Raw genomic sequence first — 17,443 nt, forward strand, 5'->3', positions numbered from 1 at the left:
AATGAAGGATATCTTGCTCGACTCCACTAATATGTTGATGAAATGGTTTCTCATTATATTGCTCCTTCACTTACCTGTTTCAAGTTTGTGAAAGAAAGTGAAATGAATGAACTGTAACCTTATTCAGTTATCTGTATTCATTATTTTAGAATAAAGGTTATTAGGAAGGAAAGTTTATCTAGACAAAGGAAAGTTTTATCTAGATAAAGGAGTATATTTAACATCTACTTAGCATACTCACTTCAGATACATTCTTAGTATTCTAAGCATTTTATTTAGTTTGAGATTAATTAGTAGTGCTTCTATGTAAAGATGAGATTTGCTGATATTCTGACATTTTATGGTTTCCTACTGCCAAGGGTTAAATATTTGCAATATTGCATGCCTGCATTCATGTAACCTTAATTCTCATGATCTGACTAGTGGTAATATCTTGATGAAGTTTTGAGGAGCAAACCTTCTTGGACTCGTAGTTATGAATTCTCTACTATACAGGGGTCGTATAGAGATGTTGTAAAATGTTAGAATGGGTCTGATGGCTTTTGTATTGATAGTAACAGGAGCATAACCAGAAAGCACCTCTTTAGAGGTTTACCATGAATCCTTGCATCTTGGTTCTGAAATTCAACTTTCCTCACCTTTAGGTATCTGCGCATTGAGGAAATTTAGGAACCCAGATGAAGTTGGAAGTTTTAGAAGTTGGAAGCTAGATAGAAGTGCAGCAGCCACTTTTCATTTTTTCCGATTACAGGCTACACTTAAATTGATCATACCTAAACATCATAATATATGCCTTGGCTAACATAGTAACATAGGGGCGTAAATGCTTAACCTATCATTCCGCAGATTACATATTATTCTGAGCCAGTAGATGATGCAGGACAAGTGCTATTTAGGCTCTGAAATGCTTTATATTATTGGTTGAAGCAAGGGAAGGATAGAAATTAAACTAGAAAGCCATGGTTCTGTCCTTAGGCATCGCCCAATGCTTACTGGACTCATTCTATTCAGCTCCTTATTATTGCTACATGAATCACTGAAAGTACCTAATATAACTCGATAAGAATAACAGACGCAGTGTATAACCTAATTAATGCATTGGTTATTCACATAGGAATACCGATAGACACTGAAACTAAAATACATATATAGACTCCTAATAAGATGGTGCTTGGCACCTGGATAGGTTCTTTATTATCCTTGGAATAGGGAGAAGTCGATTAAGGCCATTCAAAGAATTTGGAGTCCTTTGCAATCACCGGTAAATATTGACCGAAATAGGCTGACAAATTGGTCGGTATATATAACATTGCAGTGCAGTGCAGTGCAGTGCAGTGAAGGCCAATTTGTAGAGGACTTCTGTGTTCATTGACTTTCTAGAACTCCCAAAAGCCCTAGCTCTCTCTTGCCGTTTCAATCTTGGAGTATCCGTGGATCTCAAGATTTAAAGTTTTGCAAGGAACAGGATGAGCATGGTTGGATTTGATATTGGCAATGAGAGTTGCACTGTAGCCATGGTAAGGGGGAGCAGTATTGATATTGTCCTCAATGATGAGTCTAAACATCAAACTCCAACTCTAGTTTGTTTTGGAGACGAGCAGGGAGTCATTGGGTCAGCAGAGGCTGCAGCTTCATCTATTATGACTCCCAACTCAATCTCTCAGATTAACCGCTTAATTGGGATCCTGTGTTGCAGAGTGATCTCAAGTCGCTGCCTTTATTGTTACTGAAGGGTCTGATGGGTATCCGAAGAAAATCAATGCACCAGTTGTAGACTGCTGCATTGAAATTCCTCTTTATTTCACTGATCTTCAAAGGAGAAGTGTTATGGACGCGGCCACAATTGCCAGCTTGAAACCTCTGTGCTTGTTTCATGAAACTAAAGCGTCTGCTTTGGAGTTTGGTGTTTACAAGAAGGATTTATCAGAAAGTAAACACAGCCAACTCAATGTTGCTTTTGTGGATATTGGACATGCTAGCTCGCAAGTTTGCATTGCTACCTTTAAGAAGGGCGTGATGAAAATACTAGTTCATTCATTTGACCAGTGTTTCGGTGGTAGGGTTTTTGATGTACTATTCCGGCATTTCTCTGTGAAATTTCAGGACGAGTACCAGATCAATGTTTTTCAGAACACCAGGGCCTGCCATCAGCTTCAAACTGCATGTGACTGATGTGAGAAGCTGAAGAAGGTGCTTAGTAATAAATCTGAGGCATCTGTGAATATCCAGTGCTTAATTGGCGATAAAGATGTTAGCGGTTTCATTAAGGAGGAATTTGAACAAATTTGTGTTCCTATTTTGGAACAACTGATGAGACCTTTGAAGAAAGACCTTGCTGAAGATGGCGATTTTACAGTAGAAGATGTTGACATGTTTGAGGTTGTGCTCTCATGTTCCTGCTATAATCAAGATGTTGAAACATTTTTTGGGGAAGGAACCTACGCGAGCTTTGAATGCGAGTGAGAGCATTGCCAGGGGTTGTGCCCTGCAATGTGCAATTTTTTGTCCGATATTCAAAGTCCAAAAGTATCAGGTCTACGGTTTCTTGCCATTTTCAGTTACAATTTCTTGGATACATTATTCTTGTAATCCCCAAAGTACTTTCCTTTTCCCAAGGGGAAATCCTATTCCAAGTCTCAAGCCTCTTGCATATAATGGAGCAGATACATTCTCAGTTGATGTGCAGACTCTGCAGTATGACGATCTTGGTGAAGTGCAGGCAGCACCCGCAAATAGTACGCATTCAATTGGCCCTTTGAAGTCTACATCAGGTGAACGGGTGAAAATGAAGGTGAAAGTTCGCTTGAATTTGAATGATATTGTGTCTATAGAGTCGGCAACTGTTTTGGAAAAGAAAGAAGTTCATGGGGTTCTAGAGGTAACAGAAGTTCGTGTGCCTGTGGCCGAATTAGTTTATGGAGGAATGACTGAAGCAGAAGTGCTTAAGGCAAGGAAGAAGGAGTTTGAGATGGCTTCACAAGATCGATTAATGGAGACCTGAGCGTCATGGGATTTTAATGAAACTTAAATCCTATATGCTTCAGTTGGATATGATTCATTTGCACACAGTACTGTACTCTTATCTTCCAGAGTTTCTACATATGATTTGCATAGTACAAATGTTGTTGCATTATGAAGTAAAAGAATGCAATTTTTCTTTGGCAAGCAAGCAAGACTAGGATTAGCATTGAACTGCAGATGAGGCATCCTGGCCAATTGTGAGATTAGCCGTAATTGGTTATGAAATGCTTGACGTTCCTTACCTTAGGATTTACTCACTGAAGAAATTACAGGGCATCTTCAACAATTACAAACTAAAGTTGAGCTATTTTAACTTGCAACACTACCCTAAAAGTCTATTCGAGCTAGCTCTTTTGAAATTTAAATCTTTAATGTTGTTGGTGATTTTTGCATAGTTATAAACTTATAATACTTCATTGAGCATCCTCCACTATTAAGCTACTGGGAAATTTGGCTCCGAGTTATATATCTTCTCTATGATTCCTCTAACACATTAAGCTAGCAACTAACTTGAGTTATAGCCGGTGTCTTCGAGTAGTTTTTTGCTCACGACTTTTCAAATATGATGGTCAAGGATCGGATAATTTTTTGCTATTGCAAATGCATCAATGAGATGAAGAGTTTACACTTGGAAATAAGAAAGTTTGATACAAAGATAGACCTGTTACTTGGTCTGATTTTACTTGGTCTACAATTGTGTGAAGTTAGTTCACTGCTGTAAGGAGTTGGTTCATCATTGATATTATGATATATAATGTATCATAAACTTTAAGGCCAAAAAACTTAACTTCTTATACATACATGCTTCTCGAACTATAGTAAAAAAAAAAAAAAAAAAAAAACACTTAAAGTTTATACGAATTGAACCCCACTTTCTTACATTTGCTTCAGCATGCTAGATACCCATGTCCCATCAAAATAATAATTGTTCATAGTCATGTAAATGGATTATATGCAATGATGAACTCCATTTCCACATTTTATTTAGAACTTTATGATACTACTCGTCTACTCATGATAAAAATGGGAAAAGATGGAGACATTGTCAACAAAATTTAGATATACCAACTCTCTAGGCTCTAGCAACCAAACCCCATTTATTCGTGAACAAACTCTTGGATTAAATGTCATGTTGCAAGTTGCATATATTTATCTTAATCTACGGCCTACCAAAAAGCCAATCAAATCGCTTTCTTAGGTTTTGACGTAAATGGTAGTACTAGATATCCTGGTGCTCTTCAGTCTTCACGTGGTATAGACAAATGCAATCAATGAATCAAATCATAAAAATCATCCAATGCTTGATCAGACTTTCAACCTAGACCGTTTGTTTTTGAGGAGAAGATAATTTATTAAATAAAAAAGAGAACGATCAAGCAAGATATAAAGTTAAACCCTATTTGAGATGAGAAAAGATCTAAAAAAATAGCATTAAAATAAATACAAAAGATAAAACAGAACGAGTTCAACTAAAGATTCGAAGACGCACAGTAGGTGTTTGATAATGGGTAGGATAGAGATCCTGGGAAATTGTGTGACATTTTTTAATCTTTAATTTCTTTTGTTTAGTCTTAGAGAGAGACCGAAGTTGCTTCCTTCTTATCAAGCTAAGAACTAACATAATTAATTTCAGATTGAGCATATATAGTGACTATAACCAAGCGATTTTTCTCCAAATTACCCCAACAGAATTTGGTTTGAACATAGAATTCTACCCTAGTAGAATCCATATCCTTAATGCCACCTAAAGTGTTAGTGGGCACAAAATTTTGCTCTGCTGTAATAATGTTGTCGTAGCATTTGAAACACTCTCCATAACTCACCACCGTTCTCTGAAGGAGCCTAGATTGGTTTAGAGGTATTAGTTCCAGTTCAATCGAATCCAGAGGTATTAGTTTTGATTTCTTTATCTTTCTAAAGACCACCTTTGAATGCACAATAGCATTTGTTAGGGAGTTGATGATGACTAAGATTTTATTTTTGTGGATGTGTTAGATTGCCTCAATTGCGGGTTTGTTTCTCTTAACTTTTTTTTATTATTATTTGAATAAGGGCCGGTGCGGCTGCCCTCAAACCTTGATTAATGAAACTGCAGAATACATGGAGGGGACATTGCGGGTTTGTTTCTCTTAACTTAATCAAGGGTTATTAGGAACAAATGTGATAGCCTATTACTTCACTTTCATAGGAGACAATGTTAAAGTTACACTCCATTTGGGATTGCCTCTAAAAATGATAAAAGTGGTTTAAATTGGATTTTCACTGCATTTGGCAAAACAAAAAATTATTAAAAAATAAAAAATTGAGTTATAGCATGTCCCTAAACATTACTTTTACCAAAAATATAAAGATTTTTCTCAAATATCAACTCCAATAGTTCCCCATTTTCATTCCCTATTTTAGAGAATCCTTAAATTTCATGTTTTCATCACCTATTTTCATATACTGAGAGCATCTTTAGCAATGCTAGCCATTTTTGGGTCAAATTTTAGCTAAAGTAGCTAAAAAGTCATTTTAGCTAGCCACTTTAGAATTACGTCTGCATCAATGCTCTTTATTTTAACTAGTTTTGAATTTATATTATTTTTTAAATGAATATTAAATAGTTTAAATGTTTTTATAAATTACAGAAAATAACTTAAAATGAATGTTTTAAATTATAGAAAGTCTCATCCCGCTCTCTATATTTATGAGCGAGATAGCTAAAAGATATAATAGAGAGTCACTTAGGAGTCTGGTGCAGCTGCTAAAATAGATAAAAAGTTAAACATGTTCTCCAAAATAGCTAAGGAGCCACAATAGAGAGTCTGCTAAAAATGCTCTGATAAGACAGAATATAGGTAATGAAAATAGTCAACATTACATCAATTATTTTCTTTTGCTAGAAATGCAATTAATAACTAAAGTCATTTAATAATTTATTCTTTATTAACCAATCAAAAATAAAGATTATTTTCAAGTATATATCTGGATAATGACATCTCAATTAAATCCTAAATGCATCTAGACATGATTGTGGCCAAAGGGAGACTTCTACAGATAATGAAGGAGAATTTCAAGGGATTACAACAAGCAGAAAGGTTGAAAACAGGTCTAGATACATTCCTTGATATCCACATTCATTCTTGGCCGAAATTGAAGAGATAAATCAGAAATTATTTATTTAAATTCGGCAAATATATAATCTCCCTTAAATCAAGATGTTAAATTGGAGGCTTCTCATTGGTTGGATGACATAGCAAAGCTGACGTGGAATTAATTGGTTGGTTGGAGCTATGTGGCGCAAGCAGATAATTCCTAGAAATTAAAAGAAAGATCCAGAAGCCCCAAACGTCTCCTATATATAGATGCACCCTGCAAGCCTCAGACACCACTTCTCCCATAATTCTAAACACAAAAAATTATCTCCATTCTCTAGTCTTCAGAAGCTCTGCGCGTCAACCAAGGAGGAGAAGAAGTCATGCAATACATCAAGATCCTAGCCGCCATCCACCCTTGTGTCGTCCCTAGAATGTTTTCATCACCTATTTTCATATACTAAGAGCATCTTTAGCAATGCTAGCCATTTTTGGGTCAAATTTTAGCTAAAGTAGCTAAAAAGTCATTTTAGCTAGCCACTTTAGAATTACGTCTGCATCAATGCTCTTTATTTTAGCTAGTTTTGAATTTATATTATTTTTTAAATGAATATTAAATAGTTTAAATGTATTTATAAATTACATAAAATAACTTAAAAGGAATGTTTTAAATTATAGTGAGTCTCATCCCGCTCTCTATATTTAGAAGCGAGATAGCTAAAAGTTATAATAGAGAGTCACTTAGGAGTCTGGTGCAGCTGCTAAAATAGATAAAAAGGTAAATATGTTCTCCAAAATAGCTAAGGAGCCACAATAGAGAGTCTGCTAAAGATGCTCTGATAAGACAGAATATAGGTAATGAAACTAGTCAACATTACATCAATTATTTTCTTTTGCTAGAAATGCAATTAATAACTAAAGTCATTTAATAATTTATTCTTTACTAACCAATCAAAAATAAAGATTATTCCAATGTAGCTAAATTTTAAGTAATATTGTTGGAACACATTTTAAAAATCATTAGGTAATGTGGCTGACTTGCTCTTAGGGAAATATTTTTTGGTTTTCTTGCACTTCAAGAAAGAGTAAATAGCTTATTGCCCTCTTAAGTTTTTTCATGAATGTCAATTTACCACATGAATTTTCAATTATGAGAAATGGCACCATAACTTTTCTATTTTGTGTTGATTTACCCCTATAGTTAATTTCTCATCGGAAAATACTTGCATCTGACCCCATATGTATGCATGCATTTAAACTCTTTCTTATTTACATACAGTTAGCAATCTAAATCCATAATTTAACCGTTCAAATGTTAAATCAACATTTAATAATTATCTCTGCAAAAAATTATTGCAAACAAAAATCGTTTACTCATTCGATTGCATCAAACAAATGAATAGCTACGGTGAAAGTTAACAGTCTCATGACAACCGTCAATTGATTTGATGTAATTGAATGAGTAAATAATTTTTGTTTACAATGAATTTTTACAGAGATGATCTTTAATAATTGATATAAGTTTTGAAAGGATAATTATGGATTTAGATTGTCGACTGTATATATATAAGAGAGTTTGGATGCTTACATACATACTGGTTCGGATGCAAGTATTTTCTCCTTTGCCATCAACTTTTCTATAATTCGATCCAAATTCATGTGAAACTCAACTTAAATGCTAGGCACGTCAACGTATTTTCGTCCTTTTCACCCCAAGTATGTTGGTTGGGCACGGTTCTAGATATTTATAAATAACGTGAAATCACACAAAAATGTTGTTTTGGGATGAAAACTATGATAAGACCTCACAGTTTATGCATATGAGGTGAACTTTTTTTTTTTCTTCAAACAAAGCTAGTACTAACAAATAGTAGCATTACAAGAAAGAGCAAATACACAAGCAAATCACGCCTAAGAGAACCTATAAACTGGCAGACATGAGAAATCACGGCCAAAGGTTCCACCAAGAACTGAGGCAGAGAAGTCCAACTGTGAGAACCTTCATATGACACACCATAGTTAGCCAGAACGTACATCTGGGGGAGCATTCCCCTCCCTAGAAATATGAGTTACACGCACCCACACATGCTTTGCAAGAGCCAAACAATTTAACCATCTAAACCGTAATCGCTAAAGAATCAGACTTGGAGAAGTCGAGTACTTGACAACCAATGTCGTTATCAGTTTCAATCCACAAGTATTGCCAAGCATACAGTATGGCTGAATGCTTCAATAAAGGCTAGAACCTCAGCGTCCAGAGTACTAGGAACATTAAACTTCGAAGCAAATGCAAGAACAAAAGCCCGGTCATGATCCCTGATTATTCCATTGAACCCAGCTTGCTGATGATTATGAAAGGACCCATCTATGTTGATTTTAATCCAAGGAGAGGGTGGGGGCAGCCATACCACTCTAACAAATTTAGGAGCACAAGGTCTCAAAGGAGAGAGCCTTAAAATATTGAAAATTGGTATAATGGAAGTGGAAGAAGAAGTGGAAAACACTAGCTTAGCATACTCTTTTAATGAATTAACTAAAAAGTGCATGAATCTTGTCTTACTGAATGTACCACCATCAAACCTTAGGCTGTTCCGCTCTGACCAAATACACCATAGAAGGTTGCAGACCATCATGCACCACAATAACTTCAAGGAGGGAGAAAGCTGTGAGATAAACCCCGATGAAATTAGCTCTTGCAAGGAGGCCTGATGCGGCATCGCAACTTTGAACATGTTAAAACACCACCTCTACACATCTAAAATTACTGTGCAATTCCAAAAAAGGTGTTACCAGGTTTCACAACCAGAGAAGCTGTTAATGTTAGAATCCGGGGGGACTCTAGATAACTATAAGTAAGAGAGAGAGAGAGATTGACACGAGATGTATAGTGGTTCACCTCCCGCCTTAGCGAGAGACTACGTCCACTTGAAAGCTTATACTAGTGTGTGTCGAGCCTTGCGGCCCAACGAGATTACAAGAGATGTAATGAATGTGTTGAGTTGTGGGAGGAGGCATTCCTTTTATAGATGAAGGAATACCCTTCCTCTACTTATTCTTCGATGTGGGACAAGTTTCCACATATTTCTAGTCTAGAAAGCCTAGAAGCATGTAGAAAGCTATGTTGTGGTGGCATCTTGGCAAGGGCGGAAAGGTGGCTTCCCGACGTCGGATTTGCGACTTCCGGATACCGTGGCGTAGCCTGAACATAGGGCTACACTATGGATGTCGCGGTTGGGCCTTGCCATGGTTCGTGGATGTCCCAAAGAGGGTGTTACTTATGCTTGGTGATGTAGAGAACTAGCTTGCTAGTGTAGGTATGAACAAGTCCCCGAAGTCCCCGAGTAAGAGTAGCTTCTTGGTTGGGGAGTTCAAATCATGAAGTCATCAAGCATAAGTAACATCCGAGAGGCGCACAGCCCCTACAAGTCCCCGAGCTCCGCAAGCAAGAAGGGACTCGCTATCCTGTATCACAAAAGACAAAAATTTGTAAGTGCATGTGAGAATGGGGCGTCGCCCTGCCGCATGGCGGTAGGTCATAGATCATAGACACGTGGAGCCCGGAGGCTAGACCATATGTAAGAACACGTGAAAAAGTGTAGTGCCCGGAGGCTAGACCACATGTAAGAAGCATTGTGAACCAAGAGCGTAATTAAAGCATGTTGGATAAGTGTAGCGAGTTAGGTGTTCGAGCAAGTTAGGTGTAGGCGCTGTATGAGCGTGCGGGGCGTAGCCCAAGCGAGTCACGGCCATGCTTTGATACCTAAGCGAGTCATAACCGTTTCGCAAGCATTTATCCGAGCATGTTTAATTGAGCTATAAGTGTCACAAGGTTCTAGATGAATGTCACATGAAAGTGAAATTGAAGCATGTATGTGTGTAGCATGAACTTGTAGGAAAGTTGCTAATAACAATGTGTAGGCATGCTTAAGGGTTATAGAGACATGTATAGATATATCAAGTGTGATATTCTATAAGCATGCTTAGAAGTAGTAAAAGCATGGTATTGGCATGGCATCAGCTCAAAATTCAAAGAGCGTAAAAGATAAGATGAAGTTACTTATCTGGCGGATGCGGGGTGTCGAGGACGTGCATCGACTCGTAGTGGAGGTGGAATGATTGAAGGTAAAAAGTGATTTTCCTTGCATACAGTAGGTATACCGCCCAGGGAATGCAGCGGAGGAGGTACCAAAGAGTGGGAGTGCAGCGTTGACTTGGAGCTGTTGAGTTCAGCGTTGACCGGGTCAACGCTGACCACGCACCCTAAGTGATCGAATTGACCACGCAGCCAATCTTTTACATCCCAAACATAAACAACATATGTACTGTGGCTGAAAGTTTCTGTTTTTGCTCCTATCCTCACCCCTCAATTCAAATGAGCCTTATGAGGAAAAGCTGCAGCGGTGCGATGCGGGGTCGGCCAGCACATGCACGGCGGAGTGGAGCCCGGAGGAAAAGAAGTGAAGCTCAGCGGAGGTTTTCCGTAGCGGAGCGGAGCTGTGTCTACAGCGGACCGAGTTCGAAGTCCGGCGGAGCGGCACTTTGATTTCGGCGGAGCGAAGCCAAGTTGGGCGCGCGGCTGCAGGCGGAGTGGAGCCAAGTCCGGCGGAGCTGAGTTTTAGGTGACCGGAGCGGTGGAGCGGAACTTTTGCAGCTTGCGTTGGGGCTGGAGGGAGCCAGCGGCAGAAGAAACGCAGCAGAGGAAGGCCGGTGCTGAGGTGCCGAGGTGACCGGTGCGCGCAGCTGTAGTCACTAGCGGAGGATCCCTGCGTCGCTGCACAGCAGAGGAGGCTGCAGGATAGCTGTGCGACTGCCTGGCGGAGCGGAGCTCCCTAGCGGAGGATCGGAGCGAAGCTTCGGACCGGTGCGTGCTGGCCTGGCTGCTGCTACCGCCGGAGGAGGATCTCAGCGGAGTTGAGGTTGGCGGAAGTTGTGCGAGTAGCGGAGGAGGGGAGAGCCGGGCGGTGGGCGGAGCAAGGCGCTGGGGATGCTGAGAAGGAGGGTTGGGCGGAGTCTGTCCGCTGATAAAGTACAGCGGAACAAGTCCGGCGGAGCTTTGCGGAGAGGATGTTCGAGCTCGCTAGCGGAGACCGGTCCAATGGACGCTGACCGAGCAGGTGGATGAAGCAACTTGGCCATGGCTGCTGGCATATCGAGGAAGGAGGAGCTCAGCAGAGTTTGGAGGCTCAGCGGGGGATCTGCAGCGGAGATGGAAGTTGGGCGGAGCTGCAAGTTGAAGTTCAGCGGAGATGAAGTCTGGCGGGAAATTTGAAAATTGGAGGGGTGCCCAGAGAAGTTGTCTGGGTGTCCTGAGAATTTTTGCCGCCAATAATTTTTTTTTTTTTTTTTTTTTTTGAGTTGGCCGTTGACCAAGCCTTGATGGGCGTTGACCGGCCCCGATTTGATGTTGAACGAGCGTTGATCGTCCAAAGCTTGTGGTAGGTGACGAAGCCTTTGTGTGTCGGCTTCCCACAGACGGCGCCAAATGTTAATGTTAGAATCCGGGGGGACTCTAGATAACTATAAGTAAGAGAGAGAGAGAGATTGACACGAGATGTATAGTGGTTCACCTCCCGCCTTAGCGAGAGACTACGTCCACTTGAAAGCTTATACTAGTGTGTGTCGAGCCTTGCGGCCCAACGAGATTACAAGAGATGTAATGAATGTGTTGAGTTGTGGGAGGAGGCATTCCTTTTATAGATGAAGGAATGCCCTTCCTCTACTTATTCTTCGATGTGGGACAAGTTTCCACATATTTCTAGTCTAGAAAGCCTAGAAGCATGTAGAAAGCTATGTTGTGGTGGCATCTTGGCAAGGGCGGAAAGGTGGCTTCCCGACGTCGGATTTGCGACTTCCGGATACCGTGGCGTAGCCTGAACATAGGGCTACACGATGGATGTCGCGGTTGGGCCTTGCCATGGTTCGTGGATGTCCCAAAGAGGGTGTTACTTATGCTTGGTGATGTAGAGAACTAGCTTGCTAGTGTAGGTATGAACAGAAGCAAAAAAGGCATCTAGAGCACAGATAAACTTTGCGCCTTTGAAGCAACTCATCGGTAGCAATTCACTTATGGAGGATCTTCCAAGAGCAAAGACTTTTTCTCGGGTGGATTGCTGAATGCCAAATTAAAGAGCCCTAGGACAACATAGGGGAAGATGAAGGCAAGGCTAGGTAGGCCTGTTGTGAAGTAAGAGTACCAGAAGAAGTCTCTAATCAGAATACTTGATCACTTGTAGGCTTAAAGGGAAGCACATTGGAAGTTCACACAGCTGCAATCTCAGGAAAGACCTGGACAACTATATCTGGCAGCTCCCACTTACCAGGTACAATGAAATCACTAATTTTGTTATCCAGGTGTGCCAAGTCCTGAGGATCCAAGTTGAAAGCTTCACCCAATATTTCCCCCATCCAGTTATCTTTCCACAATCTAATATATTTTCCGTCGCCAATTAACCAATGAAGCTTAGTAAGAAGAGTCCTCCAAACTTGCTTCAGGCCTAGCCAAACTAAAGATTTTTATAATAAGCGCATGGCTGGAGGCCGGCAGTGAGAAAACGATCATGAAGAAAAGTGGTTGAAAGAGACACTTTGGAGACCACATCCCACCTTTTTTTGAGAAGCAATGCTTGATTTAATGCAAACAAATTTTTCAAATTCAAGCCTCCCTTTTCTTTAGATAGGCAGACTTGGTCCTATGAGACCAATGCAGCACCATTCTTTAAAGGATCACTGTTCCAAAAAAAAATTCGTACGTTGCACCTCCTTTAAAAGAGACCAGGGCCAAGAATATACCTGGAAGCTAGGAATAAGCAAACCCTGGATAAACGAGTCAATTAGCTCTAACCTAGCCGAATGAGAGAGCAACTGTCCCTTCCAAGAGGAGAGCTTACACCTCACCTTGTCCACTAGAGGCCTCAAAAACTCAACTTTCAGTCTACCTTGAAAAATTAGGACGCCGAGGTATGGAAACGGTAGAGTTCCCATATGAATATCCAAGGTACTGAGAACAACGGCTTGCCTGGGGAGTGCAAACTTGCCAAGAAAAAGCAAAGACTTGCCTTTGTTTATCCTTTGCCCTGAGTTAGCCGCATAGTCCTCCATGAAAAGATTGAGAGCATTGAGACCCTCCGGGCTAGCCTACATGAACACCATTACATCATCTGCATAAAGTACATGTGAAGGAGAAAAACCCATACCCGAAGAAGCTATGCAATCAACCATATTCTCAACCACAAGCCATGAAATCCCTCTACTCAAAACTCCTTTGCTAGAGAAAAAAGAATTAACGAAAGTGGGTCGCCTTGCCTCACGCCTCGTGAGCAGGTAAAAAACCCACAAGACTGACCATTGATTATAATAGAGAGATGTGCCGACTGAAGCACGCAGTGAGCCTAATTAACAAAGGTAGGATCAAATCCAAAAGCACTGAGAACCCGGAGGAGAAAAACTCAATCCACCTTGTCAAAGGCTTTAGCAATGTCATACTTAATAGCAATATTTCCAAACTTACATTTATGATCTAACAGGTTCATGCACTCAGAAGTAATAATGATGGGATCAGTAATCGAGCGACTTCTAATTAAGTCACTTTGATTAACAGAAATAATTCTTGACACAATTTGGCTCAGACGATCAGCAAGTAGTTTAGTGATTATTTTGAACACAAAATTTGCCAACGCAATGGGTTTATAATCTGAAATACCTTCAGCCTCAAGCATCTTCGGGATTAAGATAAGCGAATTAAAGTGAGGCATAATAAACCCCGTCTCAAAGAAACTCCAAACCGCAAGAATCACATCCTGTGAAACCATAGACCAGCATGATTTATAGAAACACCCCCCCAAATCCATCCGGGCTCGGAGAACTAGTACCACCCATTGAAAACATAGTTGAAGCAATTTCTTCATCACTGGGAATGGAAGTCAAAGAAGTATTCTCGGCAATTGTAACTAGCTGTGGGATCACTTTCTCTACTAAGCCAGTGTTGATGACACTCTGGTCTCTGGAAAAAATGTTCTAATAATGCTGAACAATGTAAGAAGAAATGGAAGCATGATCCTGGAAGATAACTGTACCATCAGACAAAGTGGTGATGGATTTATTTAGCCGACTAATCTTGACCATGTTGTGGAGGAAGGATGTATTGCGGTCACCATCTTTGAGCCACCTAACACAAGCTTTATCACGAAGTAAGGAGTGTTGCAGCGAAAGCTCATATTGGAAGTGAGCAAGTGCTGCATCTTCATGTAAAAATCTATCCTCCGACTGCCCCAAGCTTGAAATTTCTGCTTGAATAGTATCAAGAACCTGTCTAGCTGCCTCCACCCGAGCATGCACATTCCTAAAGTGAGTAGCATTCCACACTTTAAACAAGGACTTCAAAGCCCGCAATTTTGGAAGATAATATAAACATTGGATAGCCATAAAATTGCAAAGAGCTCCAAAACTCCCGAACAAGCTGAAGGAAATTGGGATACTGCAACCACATATTTAGGAACTTGAAAGGTGGACTATGTGAGAGAGGGAGCCTTGAGAACGAAAGCTTGATTGGAAAGTGATCTGAGGTTGACTTTGTCAAGGTTCTACATTCCAAAGTTTGCCAAGCCTCCAATCAGTCATTGTTTCCCAACGCTCTATCCAACCTGACATATGTAGAGCCATTAGACCAAGTAAAAGAGACGCCAATGGTTGGAATGTCCAATAATCCACAAGCAGTACATATCTGCTGGAAGTCCATACAGGAGGTCACATTCGAAAGATTGCCACCCCTTTTCTCATGATCCCCTAAGACACAATTAAATTCTCCGAAAACCTCCCACGAGCCATGAACATGAGTAGACCTAATTGACCTGAGATCCTGCCAGAGAAGCCTTCTGATCACAATAGAAGTTTTTGCATACACTGCCGTAAACACACAAAGAATACCATCCAGCGAACATGAGAAGGTAACCTATTGAGATGATGACAATACAGTAGGCTGGAGAGAGTCTTGACACAGAATCTAGAGATTAGGAACTTGCAGTCTCTTATCATTTGTAGCAAAAGAAACTAAACCCAACGACCTCCAAAAAGATTGATGGATAACATCGATTAGAACAAAAGGTTCATATAAAGCAACAATCAAAGGACGATGTAAACAAACCAAGTATGAGCCCGTTGGGTGTCATCGTTAGCAATACCACAGGCGTTCCAATATATAACTTTCATTAAAACATTTTATGTTTTTCTCCCTTCTGTATGAGAGCACGACCAACGTTTATTTTACAAACTTCTACCATACCATTGGATTTATTGAGTTGCTTTTTAAATTTTTTTGACAACACTGGCGTGAACTCACCCTCTTCCAAGCTAGAAGAAGAAGTCTCAGCATTAACAGAAACAGTCTGAATCATTTTGTCCTTCGAAGCTAAGTTTGGATCACCATCTTTTACATCCATCTGTTTATCACTTGCAGAAGAAGGTACAGCAACCAAACCAGACGTACTTGTCACGCCCCTGATTTTTAACACAAATAAAAATCGATATATAATCCCATAATTATACATGTGTGGTGGTTCAGCCATCAATACAAAATACCTGGAAACTTTTTCCCTTTAAACCAAGTACACATTGATGCCCTGAAACCCACTATGTCAATATTGACCCGCTCCACAGAGTCATATATTACATAAGCTTACGAATTAAATTGTCACCACAAAATAAAACGTAAATGCTCCTTAGAGCTTACTACACAACGGAAGTCTTTATCAACGGTAAAGTCACAAAAATGGCTTCCTACCGTAAAGCTCCAAAGACGCTACCTCAGCTTCAGCCACGATTATCCTGACCTGCAGGATTAACCCCTACACCATTGAATAATGCACCGGGTTGCCACAACAAACCTGGTAAGCTTATGAAAGCTCGTATGAGTAACTCAAAACAACCACTAAACAACTCACACCAAAACTAAGGAAAACAACTCACACCTTGTTTTCTTTCAAATCATGAAATAAGGAAAGCAACTCACACCTTAATTTCCTATACATCGTATATAAGGAAAGCAACTCACACCTTGTTTCCTTAAAATACAAACTCATGAGTTAGATGTAACCTCGCCCCGTTACCCCATGAATTTCATTGGCAGACATACTAGAGCTCTAACTGAAATCGTAACCAATCGTCCGGCCAAAGACGTAATTACTCGATATACTGCCTAAGGTCACCATTTGACCTTAATTCCTCGGGCCTCACTGTCCCTCAGAATAAAACATTTAAAGGAGTCACTCAGGACTCAAAATGTTACACAAATCTCAATGCTTTTCAAAACAATAGAAATCAACATTTCCACAATCATTTGTTTTCCGAAAAGCCATACCCAAAACAATAAAAAGCACCATTCAAGCATATTGTTTTCATCAATCAACAAAATCCACAATTACATATATATTTCACGTAAATATATATATACGTAGTCATCTGCTCAGGAATGCCTACTAATACCAACTATAGTTTGCAGTTAATAAATAACTCTCAAAACGATAAAGGTACTCCGTTCGTAAATGAACCTTGTGAGATTACTCACCTCGAAATTCCCGCTGCGTCTTCAATACAGAATAAAGCAGCTCAACCACAAATTAACCGTCCAAGAATACTTCATCAAGTACCTAATCACATACGGTCTCAACTTAGTAACGAATCACAAACTATTTAAGTTCGAAACCCCCGTTTTGAACTAAAATCCCCAAAAGTGACGCCAATCGAGGCGAAACCACATCCGAGACCACCCAATGTCTCCGGAATACTTCTACGATCGTTGTGTCAAAACCACAAGTCGATCGAACGCTCAAATCCTCATGGATCAAATCATCGAACGGTTCGAAACCGTAAAAATCACAACATATTCATACGATCTCCAAAAATTACATATTATATATCGAAACACTCGTATCAACGAGTAGATGATATATAAAACTAGAAACTATCCATTACATGGTCGGAAGGCCGCCAAAACGCCGCCACAGTCGGTGGCACAACCACCACCGGCCAAAACTCAAAACTAGATTAATCCAACCGTCCAAAATGTCAAGAACCAAGTTTAATACCTGGGGTTCAAGCCAACTCGGCCTAGATCGCCGCCACAAGCCGCCGTGCACTGTTCACCGTGAGTTGATCCGATTCCAACGTGAATCGATCAAAACTAACACCATGGATCGCTTGAGGAGGCTCCTACGAACTCAAAACAGGAAGCTTGAAGCCACGACGTCGCCGGAGCTACGAATTCCGATCGGGTCCTACTGCACTCAAAAGCTACCGCCTTCGAGCGCCGCACACGGTGAGAATCATCGATAGAGGACGTCATAGGGAGGAAC

The 17,443-nt window shown here is 40.2% G+C and overlaps 1 pseudogene; it reads left to right on the forward strand.

Moving 5' to 3' along the window:
- Nucleotides 1-155: 155 nt before the first annotated feature.
- On the forward strand, nt 156-3,255 carry LOC133743125 (heat shock 70 kDa protein 14-like; annotated as a pseudogene).
- Nucleotides 3,256-17,443: the final 14,188 nt, after the last annotated feature.

This window comes from Rosa rugosa, chromosome 4, assembly GCF_958449725.1.
Source record: "Rosa rugosa chromosome 4, drRosRugo1.1, whole genome shotgun sequence".
In the NCBI taxonomy this organism is placed as follows: Eukaryota; Viridiplantae; Streptophyta; class Magnoliopsida; order Rosales; family Rosaceae; genus Rosa; species Rosa rugosa.